Raw genomic sequence first — 16,628 nt, 5'->3', positions numbered from 1 at the left:
GCTTTCCCTATAAGAGGAGGAGCCCAGTTTACCAAAAAAGGAAACTGGAATTGGAAACCAACCTTATGATTAGTATTAGTTATAAGTGTTCATTCAGTCATATCCCTTTCTGATAAATAGAAGAAAAGAAGTCACTAACCACCCTATAGCTCTTTCTCGTAAACCTAGTGAAACTCAAAAGAAAGTCAGAAGAAAACTCGGAAGTCAGAATTGGCCCACTCAGAGCAAACCTAGTGCTCCTTTCCTTCCTTTAAGAATGGGTGAAGTGTGGAATTGCCAGTTCCAGTTAGAGTCAAGTATCTAATAAGAATAGGGGGTGCACGATCTAGTGCCGGGTGCTCCGTGTAATAATTGAACAAGAAACTCTGAATTGAACCTTGATGAAAAAAGGAAGAATGAAACGAGTACTAATAAGAAGAAAACGGATTAATTAAAGAATGCAACCAAAAAGGAAGAGACAAGCTACTACCGGCTAGAATCCCAGTTGTCCTAGACCTAATAAGTAGTCTGCTTAGACCAGATCAATTCTTCCAAGTTTTGTTTAAGTGCTCTAGTGTCAGTGCTCGTTAAGTCTAGGAAAGTCGCTAGGGAAAGAAAGAAAGGAAGCCAAAGCAGTGTGTTGAATCATATAGCGAGTCAGCAGCAAGGATCATTATCAGATTCCAAAGATCAGTAGTTTACTTGTTTATTGTTTGTGCCGTGTCATCGAGACCACTACCGCTAATGATTCTGTTAGTTGACCTTCTTTCTTATATAGTTAAGGCTTCCTTTCTTTGTCGGTCTGAAATAGCACTCAATTTGTCTGTGGATGGTGGTGGTTCTATTGTCATGGCACCGGCGTCGGCACAACGTTCATGGGGCGGACTCCCCGGTAACTCGGTAATGAATTGGTCGGCTGAACCACCGGCACCTTAGTCGACACAACATTTCTTCTTCGGGCTTAGGACAACGTGGTCTGAGTCGAAACTAAGCAAAGGGCGAACGGTCTAGTCGAAACTTAGGGAGGACATCCATCTAATGGTAGAAACTTAGGGAGGACATCCATCTAATGGTAGAAAGAAAGTCCGGACATCCAATCTAATGGTAGAAAGAAAGTCCGGACATCCAATGGTAGAAACAACGAACAACGAGGTGGTCCATCGCATATGCTATGAAGGTACTGCGCCCCTGTAATGATTGATTTTAGCTACTCCGTGGTGGGACCAATCATTCTGTGAGCAGCTATGTGTGCTCTGGCCCAGCAACTACGTCTTCGGTCGTTGACTGAGAACCTACCGTGCTTTATTGCAGACACCATTCAGAGATAGATAGGTCGGGCAAGCTCACATTATATATGAGGTCGGGCAAGCTTTTAGCTCGATGTTGATGAATAAAAGTAAGGATGATAGTGGTCAATACGGAATGAAAAGAAACCACGATACAGAGAATGACTTCGGGAGGCGGTGGGGTGGACAACCTAAGAACGAGATAGGGGAGCGAAAGAGCTAAAGAAAGGATCGGTATGGCACTATGATATGGTATGATATAATATGGTATGATATAATATGGTATGATATAATATGGTATGATATAGTATGGTCTGATATAATATATGGTATGATATAATATGGATGGTAGACGTACCCACCACATATCCAAGGGAGGAACAAACAAACCCATATTGAACTAAGTAGTCAAAGGATGGAGCTAGGGACGGGAGCAGATGTAGCTAGGTAAGTGAGGAGCGTGGATCGAAAGAAGACAAGACAGGACAGGACTCGCTACAGACAACGTACTAACGCCGACGACGAACAAAGCACTTTTTCATAAGAATAGTGAATACGGGGTTACACGATCTAGTTTCATAGTGAATACGGGGTTACACGATCTAGTTTCATAGATGGGCAGAACCACAAAAGAAAAAGAAGGCTAAATGGAATCTTATAGAATATACAAGATGCAAAACCAAGCAAAAAAGCACTAGAAAATGCTACTCGCTTTTCCAATATGTAGTTTACCAGCCTAGAGAAGTTTGACATCAGAAGTACCATGACCAACGTGGACTCTTTAGACACCTTCCGAACTAGGGATCCAAACAAAAGAAGGTATATCTTGGTTACTCTCGGTAGAGCGTATTCTACTCTATAGAGAGCCGCCTTGGACATAGAAGAATTCGCTTAAAGGTTTAGTAAAGCTATTGTTTGCCAGTCCATTATTGTGGCCAAAGATCATAATAGGGTGGAGGGGGACATCATTTTCATTGTGCAGTTTTTAATCCGGAAGGGATTCCTACAGCTTATGCTATAAGGTTGATAATAAATGCTTTCCCTGAGTTCGAGGGGGCTCAAATGAGTATCACCTTTCATAAGGCATGGGTCACAGCATGTAAGTATGTGCTCAAATAGGACAAGGAGCCATACAATTATGGAAAGCATGACCCCAAACCCATTAGTTTAAGAGATTCTTAGTGCACAGAAACAGCATAGGAAGAACCTAGATAAATGCGAGGAACTCATTCCAAGGTGGAAAAGCATAGATGAGTGAGCTATATGATGATCCAATATTAAGGAATCGCATTTTCTCCACCTATAACTCTATAAAAGCAGTTTCTGAAGATCTACTGGTCATAAAAGACAGAGAGAGCAATCTCAAGAGCAGAATGGAAGATTTGATTCATAATAATAAGTGGCCGAACTCGTATACCATTGAGGAAATCCAAGAGAAATAGAAACTACTAGACTAGATAGCATGTCCAAATATCTACTACTAGACTAGATAGCATGTAATCTAATCATCTTTCTAAGACCCATAAATACTATCAGGGGCCCTCTTTCAGGAACGATTTCTGAGATTTACGTTCAAAACCCCAACCAAGATAAGAAATCTAACCGAGGAAAGGATTGTAGCAACCTTTTATGGGTGTATTCCAAGAAGACTCCGGCAGAAATGGGTCACATAGAAAGAAGCAAAGGTGCTGAAAGCCTTTGAAGTACAATGAAGAATTTGCTACCATCTCCAAATACCAAGCTCCACCTTCAAACTAAGATAACCTAATCAAACCATTTGGGAGCAAGAGCCGGGAAGAATAACAAGAATGGATATACTCTATAAAGGATGCTACGCTAAGGGGATAGAGGAATAATGACCACGGAATTAGGAAGTAAGCTAAAGATTGTTGTTGCACAAAAAGAGGAAGAACAAAAAGCTCTCATAAACCTAGAGGATATCTACTTTGTTGCACAAGCAAATCTAGAGCAAATAAGTAATGGACAGAAATGACAAGAGGAGCGAAAGGGAATAAAACACAGCCTTATAGACTATAAAGACCAGCTATAAGAATTGGCCTAGTTCCTTTCGTACTTGAGGTTGGATTCCAACTCCTATGGGCGATTGTTAACATGCCGCTACCACCCTAAAGTCTGTAGCTCAACCTTAGAAGCTTTCCTTTCCAGCCCGACGCTCCTACTGGTAATACTTGCATGCTTTACTTCCACTGTGAGTCTGTCCTTACTCGCTTTCATTCTGACTTGACTATATTCTAGTAGTTACTTGTTGGTATTAAATGATCTATTTCCCATAAAACAAAGTCAGTTATGTGATAGTTCATTTATCACAGATATCTTTATTAGTTAAGGAAGAATGTTTGAATATTGTGAAACATGGGAGAATCGAACTGGTGCTATTAGAATCAACTACTCACATAGAAAGATAGAAATCAACTAACCAATGAGAAGAATCAAACGGATTGGTCCTCAACGACTGAACTACTGACCGTAGATAGACTTTCTTTAAACGGGAACTTACCCGCTTACATTGGAATCTAACGACCACTATTGGCTTTGACTGACTCCCGCTTCCGTGCCTCTGCTACCTTAGTTTCATCCTGTATCTAGTTATTTGTTTATTGTACTTGTTCCTTCAAGGCCTATGCTCGAGTTTGTTTGTCTCTCTTTGCGGGGGAACCTTCCCCCTTACTTTCATTCTTGGCTTATTGGTTGAGTCTTCTACTTCTTAGTTGAGTTCTATTACTAATAAAGGGTGTATCTCGTTAGGGACCCTTGCGGCGGCAGGACATAATGAAACACAGTGGTAAAAGAAGGGGAACCTACACGGGCCAGGAGAGGAATTGCACTTACTTGTCATAGAATGAAGAGCGGGGTTAAAAGACATAAATCCCTTTCACAGCATCAGAACATTCCCCCAGCGTAGCAGAATTGTACTGCAAAGTCAGGATGCACGCCTGGCATGCTATTAACTGTGTTAGTGTTTTGGGATCTGGATTAGAATATCACCCGATCCGAATAGAATTCACCCCATAAGTATAGGAGTTAAATCGTAACTAACGAATTTCTGTTTTGGGCGTTTCGGGATGTTACATCGCTTCTTCCACTGCAATGGTTCCTCCCATGCTAAATATGCACTTAGGGAATTCCACTTCAATATAAGGTAATGAAACCATAAAGAAAGTCAGGATCCGAATCCACATCTAGGGAATAAAAGCAAGGGGCTGAAAGCCTTAAAGCAAGTAGGGACATACTAATAGGTAGTAGAGCGAGCCTAGGATAAAGTAGAGTGGGACTAGTAGTTGGGAGTAATAGACTGAAAGCAAGCAATGGGGTAGTCAGCGGGTAGTCAAGATTCGATTAAGTAGATGGCGGGCCAGGAATAATCCGACTAAATGAATAGTCTCCCGTATCCGGCAAGTCAGACTACAATGCCTTAATGTCAGTTCGAAGCTAAGTAGTAGGGCTTGGAAGCTTATAAGTCAGGCTTTCTATTTGATAGATACAATAAGGCTTGGACCTGTCTTGGGGTAATTCTTCCTGTTATTGCAGGGTTGAGTTATTAGACTCATAAGGAAAATGAGGAATTTTGGTACGACTCCCCCAGGGGCCCACTCGATGACTACTCTATTGCATTCTGACTACTACTAATAGAAGCGAAATCTTGTATAACAACATAGGTGCCCGGAGCTGCGCCCCAAACAAAGAACATATTAGTTATTTCATTAGAACTCCCTGTAGAAGAGTAGTTACTCGTCTCATTCCACCAAGTATGGAAGCAGTGTAAGGCTTAAACAAACAAGCAGGACTTACAAGGTGTTAACTCCCTACCGCGCAACGAGTTCTCTGCTACTACCCCCACGATTTAAGAATCAGAATGTATACTTTATATAGATTACTAAGAATTTGACTCGGAAGGCGGAATCCTACTCAATAGCAACATAGTTCGGGAAGGAGCATCCCAATGGAATAAGTCATTATGAGATGCTAGCACAGTAAGTCAGACTTCTCGCCCGGGCAGTTAGCTTTAGAGTAAGTAGCTTCAGTTGGGAAGCAAGGTTTTATATCGGCAGTGAAGGCCCCAGTTCTGAGTTTCACTATGAGAAGCGCCGGTTCCACAGCCCTTGAAGTACTAGTTTGGTTCAGCTGTTCGAGTTGAAAAGCGAAAGGGGCAATTAGAAGGATCAAAACAGTGCACTAACAAGTAAGCTTCTAGTTGCGTAAAAGAAGCCAGAGTTGTGTGGTTAAGCCCGATTACATTAGTTCGGGCCTTGTTAACAGCAGGATACGCCTTCCATTGCCCCCAGACAGGGGAAATTCCTTATTCTAACTATAAGTATTGATTGCCCACACGTCTAGTTTCAAGTAAAAGCCTTATTTTGTGGTGTGAGTTCATTTCTGACTGTTGAGTTGGATTTCCCACTGGTGTTGTCAATTCCCCATTCCGAGTCGAGTTCTCATCAATAATAGTGAGAGCCTTATAGACACTAGTAAAGTTTGAGACAGGAACGATAGGCAGCTGGGACTAGGCATTGAGGTCCGTAGCTCCATCCTTCCGGGCACTGGTTTCATAAGCTAGTAAAGCAGGATCCGATGCAGTTAGTCAGGAGGTTATTGAGAATGAGAGGAACAACTACAAATCTGATAGGCAGGAAAGTAGCACTCGCCTGACGGGGGCCGGAGATTGACCCCCTGTGAAGTAAGTCTCATTTTTGAGTAAAAGTAGTACAAGCCCGGGAGAAAGGCTCTAACCCCTGCCTGTTAGTCTGTAGTTCCTTACTGAGGTATCACTTCACTAACTGAAGTCTGTAGCCCACCTATGATTCTTATACTGATAGCTTTCAACCCTCTGCTATACTTAATGGAATTCGCGTTTAGGTCTGCTCCCCTGTGTCGGCTAACTCGAATGCCTTTCACCCTAACTGCCCTAGCTATCAAACAGCAATTGGTGCCTAGAAGATATGAGAATGGGTACTTTCCCCCCCAAAAGAGAATGAGATTGCTCACTATCAGATTCCACTATGATGGATGGCACCGACACCCTATGAATTAGGGCCCCAGACTTATAGCTATAGTACCCAAGCTTTGATTCTGATTCTCTTCAGGGAACGATCTAGTCTCCGGCTTTCACCTGTCATTCGTAGTACAGATATCCTTGCTTGTTTTTCTTCTATCTTTTCTTACTGAAATACCTTATTTGTTGACTTATATTATGATATTAGTAATGCCCCTTACCAGAAATCCTACTCCATGTACTTGGGTACAACAAGACACAATTTCATAGGTTAGAATTCCGCAAGTAAGGATCGGGCCTATAAGTATAGTCAATAAGGATTTGTCTTAAGCTTGGAACCCGGGCGACTGTCTTACACTACACCCCATATCTCTTGGGTTGGTCTGCCTCCTGTAACTCCCCTAGAACCTGGCTTCAATGCCTATAAGATATTATGATGGGGTAAATATATATTTATTTGCAAGGAGAGAGAGGCTGGGCTAGTGGTGGATAACCATTGGTAGAAGAAACCAATATCAATGAATTATTATATAATAGAAATAGATAGGGACCAAGCTACTACGCCGTCGACCGGGGAATTTCTTCCAACAATGGAAGTTGACCCTGGTGATTCCTCTAGTGTTCAGTAAACTCCATTTACATATTTGGAACTAGCCTAGCTTCTGTACTTTATGACTGGAAGGTAGAAAACGACTGCTTTGGCCTCTGATTCTTGAGTAGCAAACACAGATGAAACTCGGTATTCCATTCCCACTCAGGATATCCCGATCTCTAAGCCAACCACTGATTCAATTACTACTGCCGGGGGTTAAGCTGTTCCTAGGCAATAAACTAGTATACGAGTAGTCCGGTGTGAGATGAGAGTCCTGTCGAATCAGTAGCTGAGGCTGTCAATGAGGTATCGGGTCGAGGTTAAGTTGCAAGTGTAGTTGATAGTAGCTAGTTGAAGGCTTGTTGTGCACTGGTTGATTCTCTGTCATCTGAGTGCAATGCCCTGTTTTACCCTTGCTTGCATTCTTGTTAGCACTGGTTTAAGCCTGATAGTTGATAGGTTGATTCTGAGTACCCAACAGATCAGTCTGGTTGGTACTTGTTTCAGCCTTTGATTGACTGGTTGGATTCTGAGATTGACCAGCTCCATTCCGATCCTACCCGGCATCAGGCTAGTTACCCTTGCTTTCATTCTTACTGGATGTTTTCTTCATTCCTGCTTGAATGCGCTTTGCTGTAAGTAGTCAAGTCCACTCTATTCTTAAAGGAAGGTGCTAAGAGCCGGTTGGCGATAGGGAGGGCCGAAAACAAACAGGACTTTTTCATGGCAACGTACTAACTAACATCTTATATGAGTCGAATGCTTTTGTCTACTTAGACCGTAAATACGGAGTGCAATTCTAACTGTTTGAGTCTTCTATGCTTGTATAGTGGTAAGTCTATTAATTTGTATTTATAACAGCATCCGGAGTTGTCGTAACTAAACTCTATTAATTATACCTCCCCTCTGGTTCTTTGAACTCTCCCATGGCTACAATAACCATCCTCTTGCTCATATACCTTAATTCTTCTACTCTGTTTCTAGCTTTCCTTCCGTAGTTGCTTCTGTAATGGAATCCATCGAGCCCTTGTATAGAAAGAGATGTCACAGGACACTCCAAAGCCTGGAAAGCCAGTGTTAGCACAAACAAAAGAAGAAACGGAACTCGTGCCCCAGCATCTGATCTTTCTACAATAGCCTAGCTTCCTGTTAGCGCAGGACCTCCCCTTGCAGAACCGCGATTCTTATTGAACTCACTCCTACTGTTCTATTACCTCTACAAATACACTAACTCCTTTCTTAACTCTACAAACTCTTTAACTAGGGTGGGGCATCCCTATTTAACCATTCTTTCTTCTTTCACTCCTTTACTATAGTTTACTTACCTCTTTTCAATCCTCTTGACCTCAACTCTGATACTAACAACCTTTCCTCTTTCTCAGCCAAGCGTATACTAGACAAGACACTATTAGCCAAGTAACTACTAGACCAGAGTCATGAGCTGGAACAAGAACAGGAGCAGTACTCCCATACCTGGTTCCTTTCGATTCTCAATCTAGCGTGAAAGCCCGTTCCTTTCGATTCTCAATCTAGCGTGAAAGCCCGGCAAGCAACTACAAATAGGGCAGGGGACAGGGTTGCTACAAGGCAAGTTAACCGCCGCTACAAAGGAAGGGAAGGTATCAAACTACAGGAACAAGATCATCAGCAAGTAAAGGTCAGGGTCAATTCCTATTGATAACAGAAGAGTTCTCATGCCGAGGAAACTCCATTCTTCAAGGAAGGAGCGAAGTATGTATAAGGGCGAGAAGAGGTTGGTGCGAAGTGTTGTTCATAAAGTGCTTTGTTCGGGCGGTAGGGCATATACCATGAAATCAATCTTATATAACTCTGGCTCATCTCTGCTAACTCAATGAGGTTCCTTCCTATACTTACCTATGGCAACTAAAGTGCAAATTGAGCCTCTCTCTCACCCATACGAGGCACCCACACATCTATTACATTACATACACCCCTGCGACCCTACTTCTTTTGTTTGAGCACCCGAACCGACCTATAATAGGTGCTCGACCCTAACTATAATAAGTGCCCGACCCTACCTCTAATAAGTGCCCGACCCGAGTGACAGAATCGAACCAGTGCATCTAAGGCAAGACTTCTTGAACCAAGCCCATATGAATTCCTAAACTACCCGCGCATCAAAGCTAGCACTCGAGCAGGACTTATAGTAATTTCAGGGATTTGATTAACGAACACAGCACCTTGAACCTGGCAGCTACTTATAGATCTCAGAGAATTAATACCTTGACTATTTGATAGTGGAATTCTAACTTGAACTACCGAGTTGCCCTAGATACAGAATTGCGGGGTAACTATATTAACTCTTTGACTACCTGGTTGAATTCTTTGACCACTTAGGTTCATTCTTAATATTATACTAACCGGTCCAGGGCTCCTTAAGCGAGTGTTTGGCTACTCGAACTCACCTCTTGACTAGCTTGCCTACCTCGCCTCAAAACAAGTACTTGATTCCAATAGGTTCATTCTGCTACGAATTACAATAAGGGGTTGCATTCTGAGTCTACTTAGTTGGAATAGGTATGAGTATCAGCCTTGGACTTACTTGTTTGATTCTGATCTTAGGAGCTATAGGCACAGGTTTTATTCTTATCTTAGCGCTAGGGCATCTCTGTTACTGACTAGTTCTATTCTGTTACTCCCCGGCTCCATTCCGAACCTACCAGGCGTCTATGAAAGTCTCTCGGGTTTGTTTGGAGGAACGCATGCTTAGATCCTCCATATGCCACATGCTCAGATCCCCCATATCCATTGTATTGTACCTAAGCTAAGCAGATAACAAATAGCCTAAGCTAAGCAGATAACCAATAGAATATAGTCCAATATCTAGTGTATGAAGGTGCTAAGAGCCTTGCGTATGTCGCTTTTTCTTTCCATTCATTCAATAAGAAAGATCAATAAGAAAGACAAGTTTCTATTACTCGTAAAGGGAATGTTGCTAGGTGAATTATCATATATTTAGTTCTGAGTTTTCATAGATAGCCCGCCGGTTGGCAAGAAAGAAGTCACCTCGGATAGCTCCATTAAGTATCAGAATTTCACTCAAAACTATAAGTAAGGTAGAGGCCATTATAGTAAGGCTCTAGTTTCATCCCGAGTTGCATTGCATCCGCTCTTGTTGTTGTTGGCTTAGAGCCAGCTCCACTGTGGAAAGGTTAAGTTCCAAGAAAGTCTCCAAGATCAGAGAATCATCAGTGACTAGTTATGAAGTCAGTTACTTGTTATGAAGGAAGCCCACTACTAGTTATGAAGCCCCTACTCAGTAAGGCTTCCCCTCTTCTACAGGAGCTGGGAATTAAGACCAATACCGGTAGCTCACCACCTCTTTCCTACTTGCCTACTTCTCTAGTAAAGGTAGAAATTCCCCTATTCATCTACCAAGTCCAGTGTTCGCCTTCCTAACAAAGTAGTAGTCCCAGTATGAGTAGTCCTGCCTAGGTAGTAAATAGAGAAGGCACTGGAAGTGCCCGGTTGTATATAAGGGAAAGCCCCCCGATTGCCTGCATCTAGTACGGAAGTGAGAATTCCAGAATCAAACTGGTCGGTGGAAGAATGAACCAGTGTATTGGGTAGTCAGAATTTACCTCTAACCTAGGAATACGGAATGGAAGAATTCCACTGGGCATGAAACTCATAAACGGCTTATAGTAAATACTCGGCGACTTAATCTAAGGGCAACTAATACAGATGCAACTGGACTACTGATTCAATTGGAAGTACGGAATTACAGATGCGGTTAGCTTTCCTACTTGCCTACTTAGTTCCATTACTGCTTCATAGCCTTCTGACTCATACTCCAAGCCAGCCTTACTATGTTGCTTCCAACTAGGTATTCCACTAACCTTACTTATGAAACAGGACCACAACTTCACTTGTCAACTTCAGAGAAGACTAAACGAGGTATTCCACTAGGTATTCCACTGGCAGCTGGCAACTATTACTTCATTCTTTTCTGGCTCCTTGCAACAAAGACATATGAAACAAGGGATGAAGACTAGAACAAGAGCTAGACTACCGGGATTCAGACTATCCAGGACTACCAGGACTACCACTTAACTTGTCAACTCCAGACTCAACTAGGGATGAAACAACTAATGAAGGGGATGCAACTAGGGGGATTCCACTCAGAATTCAATTCACCCGAACTAATATAGTAGTTGACACCTAAGCAACCTTATCTATGACCAGAAAGCTGCATCATTAGTGAATGAAATCATTCTACTAGCCACTCTCAACTATACTTTCTACTTTACTTCTTCCCTTGCAGATCTCCAGAACTGCTTCCCTTTCTGGCCTCTCCTTCTTACTTAACAGCTGACCTGGCCTACTAAATCCTCTTTAGCTAATGTTCCTAGGCAAGTCAACTCTGGCTACAACTACTGTTCATTCGGCTCCTCTCCTATATTCCAATAGAATACCTCTGGCGCATCCATCTCATCTAACTCTGTCAACTAACTACTACTGAGAAAACAGCTGACCTTGCAGACCTAGACTCTAACTTCACTCGATCAGGGGCAAGAACTAGACTTTCATAACGGACCTCGTGGGAGTAATCATACTGTAACTAAGGGACCGATCGCCAACAACTTATTACTACCACTCACCGGCAAGCTACTACTAGACAAGTTGAACTCCTAACTAAACAAGTGGAACTCCTAACTCAGGTATTTCACTAACCAAGCTACGACTTTCATTCAACAAGAACAGAAAGAGTACACGCAACTGGATCGGATACAGATGAACTTCCAGCTTCAAAGCCTTCTACTTACTGGTTTACTGGTTGCATTCTTTCCCTTACTGGTTGAATTCCTAGCCTTCTACTTAGCTAACCCGGTGCATTCTTCTACTGACTGTTTTGACGAACACAGTTTTCGTTCCTTTGTTCGTCCGTCTATATTTCTTGTTTCGAGGTGCGAAAGCAAAGCACTACCCTCTTAACTACAAGTAAGCCAAGAACAACCTAGATTTCACTAACACAAGAGCTTTTGATCTACCTGTTGCTTAAATCCAAAAGAATATTTATTGTCAGCTTCATCTGCTCCATCTTCTTTTACTGCAACAACACCTCTAAGTTCTTCTTTTTACCTATCGTTATTCTATACAAAACTGAAACCAATTAGGGAACTCAACATAAGTGCCCCAACCAAAGATAGTTACCAGGTTAAGAGCAACGAGGAAGCAGTAAAGAAAGTAAGTAGAGGCAATATGTGAGGAAGCAGTTTAAGAGCATCGCCGCACCCGATACTGAAGCTTCAAGAAGTAATCGATTCCGCTTCATATACTAGGGAGATGGTGTTCAATTGGCTCGAAAGATTGTGTGAAAGCCCAAAACTATAAATCAGGGTTATGTTCTTCAACTTAAGGCCTATCCTCTGTTCCCGCCTTCCTGTTGATTGATTCTCTTTATCCGAGTAACAGTACTTTACTTTATACTTCACCTTAACCCTGCTCTGCTTTCCTGGCAATTCTAGTCGATGAAACTCAAACAAGGGATGAAACTCACACCTGGCTTTCAAATACAACAGTTGCTAGGCAGTGGAGCTAGGAAGTTAGGTTGTAAGGTAAGGTGTGTTGGCGTGAGGGCTTGTCTGGCTTTCCCGAGTCGGTAGATAGAGGTTACAGGGCTATGTTGCTTGCCCGTACTTATATTCAAGCTGCTTGCTTCCTTCCTTATAGTTCGGGATGCTAAGGGTTACTCTCGCTCGGGGCTTGCTCTTGCGAAAGAGCTTGTTGCAAATCATTTCACTCATATAGCATTTCACTCACATAGAGAGTATATAAGAACTAAAACTCACTCGTTCCATTCTGTAACTACCTTGTTGAAGGCTTAGAGTCAGGTGTTTGGCTCTGATTTATTTCATATTTCGGGGACTCCTGCCGCGCCACACGAACAAAGGAATTGTTATAACTGCGTTATAACCCACTACTGCTGCTGCCGCCCTTTTCGCTCGCTACCGCGGCACATGAGTAGTGCCTTGGTGCTTACGCCGTTGCCCAAAAGCTCCTGCCGCGGTTTAGCTCACTGACGCGTCACGTTAGTAGTGTCAATAACTCCTGCCGCGCTTTAGCTCACTGACGCGTCACGTTAGTAGTGTCAATAACTCCTGCCGCGCAACATTAGTAGTTGCTTGGCCCGTTGCTTGGCCCGTTCCTTGGCCCGTGTCTTGGCGATTCATCGGGACTATTGGATTGGATTCTGAAGTCTACTCCCCACTCCTCTGTAAACTCAGTAAGATACTTACCTCTGCTCTGTCAACAATTCTTCATTCTGATCTTCTTTCACTGTAAACTACCCACAAAGTCAGTCCACAACCCTAGCCTCCAAGCGAGTACTCTCTGACTCCTATACGAATCCACCTCTTTTTCTTTGAACTCTTGATGGCTACAGATGAAAGTAGTTCCGGTCGGTTTGATTCTTTAGTTCAATACCAGAGGATAGGTCAATACCATAGGATAGGTGGGCAAGTAGGAAAGTTCGAATGAAAGTAAGTGACTTGGCTCGTTGCTTGGCCCTTAGAGAGATATAGCCACCATGTATTCGTCAGCGATAGGGCGCCTGAGAACAAAAGGCAGAGAAAAGGGCTTACAGAGGATTTCCAATAATCAAAGGAGAAATACCCACATTGCACTCAAAGCAGAGGGACTCTTCCTCATAATTACGATGTGTGAGTGGTTTTTGTGAGGGGATTCAAGAAGGATTCATAAAGTTGGCCAAGGTAATAAGGTAAGGCAAAAGAGATTGGTGCATCTTTTTCTAGAGGTGGTCCGGCAGTTTCGACACCAGAAAGATTGACTGAACCTGGATCAAATCCATAAGAGGGTAATCTGGAATAAGATCAGGACTCAGACCAAACGAACAGAGTTCCCTTAAGATCTTTCTTCGGTCAGAGTGTGGATAAAGGTTCTTTTAGAAAAGCCATGCCGTTGCTTGCAAGTCCTAAAGCGAAGAAGAAGAGCAAGCATGACAGAGAGATAGAGATAGAAAGGGCTACAGATCCTTTTGATGTTAGAGGAGACTTTCTAGCCTTACTAAAATAGGGGGTGTAAATGCGGATACAGCTCAGAATCCAACTTAGGGTTCAAGTTGGCTCTCCAAGATCGACGGATCAGCATGAGATTGTCCGGAATGAAACTTCCAATGCTCCTGACGCCTCTGGTTCTGCTCAACCCTATCGGGCGAACGTTGCTGAATTTGACAAAGCGAGTCCCAGGATAAGAGGTAATCAAACTGGTATTCCAACCTAAAGCGAAGGAAAGAATCAGAGGGGCCTGTAGCTGTAGTAGTTGAACTAGTAGTAGCTTTGTTAGTGAAATACCAGAGTTGTGGTTGTAGTTGTACTTTTCTAGTTCCAGTGAGAAAGTGAAGTGAGGGTGGGTGTTAGTGTTCGGCTACTATACCTCTAGATGTTCTCTTCTCTTGCTTAACGAGTTCCATTTCCCCTATACACACGCAGTAGAAGGGTAATTGCTCACTTTAGCTATTAATTAGGACTTCCTAAGAAAGGACTTGTCCCGTTGCTTGGCCTATGTGTTTGTAGTAGTTACTTGGCCCTGGGCTGGGATTTCTTTGATTATCTTGGTTATGGTACTCGAGGGAGATCGAAGTAAGGAAGCGGTTAGCGGGTCAATCTTTCTTATTTGTTCAAGTATACTATTAGTAAGGGTGGCTACAGGTGACACAACTTCTTTCGTCTATCTCTGCACTACATATCGGAAAAGCATTGGCATTATCCGCTGAGATTGTTGAGCTCCGGCTGCACACCTGATGCTACCTCAGAATGATTTGATCGATCACATAGGCGTACAGATCAGCTTGGTTGAGTGGACGCTAAGGAAAAACCTCGTTCGTTACCTAGATCGGAATGTGCAATTGGCTCTAAGCAGCTCCCCGCTTCAAGAGAGAAAAGTCCAGCAAATCCTTTATCTCCAGCGGCACTGGCCCTTGTCATGGTCGGGAAGGATATCAGGCCAAACAAATAGTTGATGCAGGCCAATATCGCAGTCACCCTCTGGGGAGATGCTTTGTCCCGCCCTCGAGGCGCTCTTGCTTTGAAAAAGGGTACCACACATGTGTTGTGGATAAAGTGGAAAACCTAAATGGACTGATGTACGACCGTTCTATTGTATGCCCGACCACAAGAAATGTTCTATTGTCTTGGCCTACGAACTTTACACAAGAACATCCTTAGAAACATATGGCTCGGCCCCTTGGGACAGTTAGGAGCAGAGAATCTCTTAACACTAAATTGTATGATATGAAAAAGCAACATTTCATCAAAGGATACATTGCAAGGGCGTGGTGGGGGAAAAAGCCTTACACCGGCACTCACTCCTAAAGCAGTTAACCAGATGTGGGATCTTTCCGAGCCTAGGATAAAGTGCATAGGTTCTTTCAGACATCGAGAGCCCAGCCCTCTTTATTTGATCATGCCTTTTCATGCGAGAAGCAGCTTCAGGCTCAAGTGGACGGGTCTCCTTACAAGAGCCGGGGATTCCTCTTTCGAAAGTCGTTTCTGATTTCATCTCAAAGGTCGGGAATTCTTCCAAAGTGAAGCACAATTCAATCACTAGGAATTCTAACTTCAAACAATCTTTTCTCGGTGGGACGAAGCTAGCTATTATTTCATAAGCCTCCAGAACGAAAGAAAGAGAAATTCCCTAACGACCGATGTCTTCTGCTTGTCAATTCTTCTGCTTTAGATCACACACATCAGGTTCTTTCTAGGAAAAAAGAACGAAGAGAGATCACGTGGTTCGGATGAAGCCAAAAACACCTGACGGCTATATACCCCAACTGGCTCTGGTTCCATTCAAGGGAGATTGATATTTACACTAAAACGAGCGAGCCAAGCTCCCCACACATTTCGGGCCCAATCAATGGATTATGGGAAATCCCACTCAACTGTAAAAGAATGAAAGAGCCCAGCCTGTGATTTAGGGCGCTGGAAAGGAAATAGGATACACTATGAGATTAGGGGGAAGCCGCAGATGTTTTAAAGCATTCTTTGTCAAAAGAAAGACATGAGATGAGGTTTTGCTTCCTATACACTATCATATGAGAATTGTACTTTCTTCATTCATTCTGGAAATGGAACAAATCTATAAGTAAAGTAATCTAAAGGGGCCCGCCCCCATTGGCTTAGATATTTATTTACATGGAAAGTTTTCGTGAAATGCAACCCCTAAGGAAAGTCGGGTTCTTGTCTCGACAAAGAAAGAAGAATCTTGACTCAACCACTGATTTATTGATCTTTTTGACTTTGTTTATGAAACCCATATATTAATGGATTATGTGTGTGGTGTGGGAAAACTTTAGCAATAGGAGCGGAGGTGTTCTTCACGAGCAGAATGAATGAAGGCAATCCAGGAATCGATGGAAAGGAAAGGAAAGAAGATGAAGACAAGACGGGGTAGCGGATCATCCCAACTGCCTCACTTGACCCAGTATAAAGAATTCTTCTTCTACTGGAGCAGCTCCAATAGCTTTTGCGCGCACTCCTAACGCACCCCGGCAACAAGAACAAACAACTACACCCCGTGGAGCTCTAGTATAGAATGAAGTCTGATTACCCGTCGAGTTTCTATACAAAATACTCAATTCAATGTTACTTATATACCATGTGCTCTCAAGTCATAATGGAGCTCTTTGTTGCTTCTTTTTTTTCTATACAATGCTTGCAGTTGATCATTCTGTCTTCTATATAGGAATTTGCTACAATGCCACTCGACACTGGAAGGCCTA

This window comes from Musa acuminata, unplaced genomic scaffold (assembly GCF_036884655.1).
Source record: "Musa acuminata AAA Group cultivar baxijiao unplaced genomic scaffold, Cavendish_Baxijiao_AAA HiC_scaffold_417, whole genome shotgun sequence".
NCBI lineage: Eukaryota > Viridiplantae > Streptophyta > Magnoliopsida > Zingiberales > Musaceae > Musa > Musa acuminata.
This window is presented reverse-complemented; position numbering follows the sequence as displayed.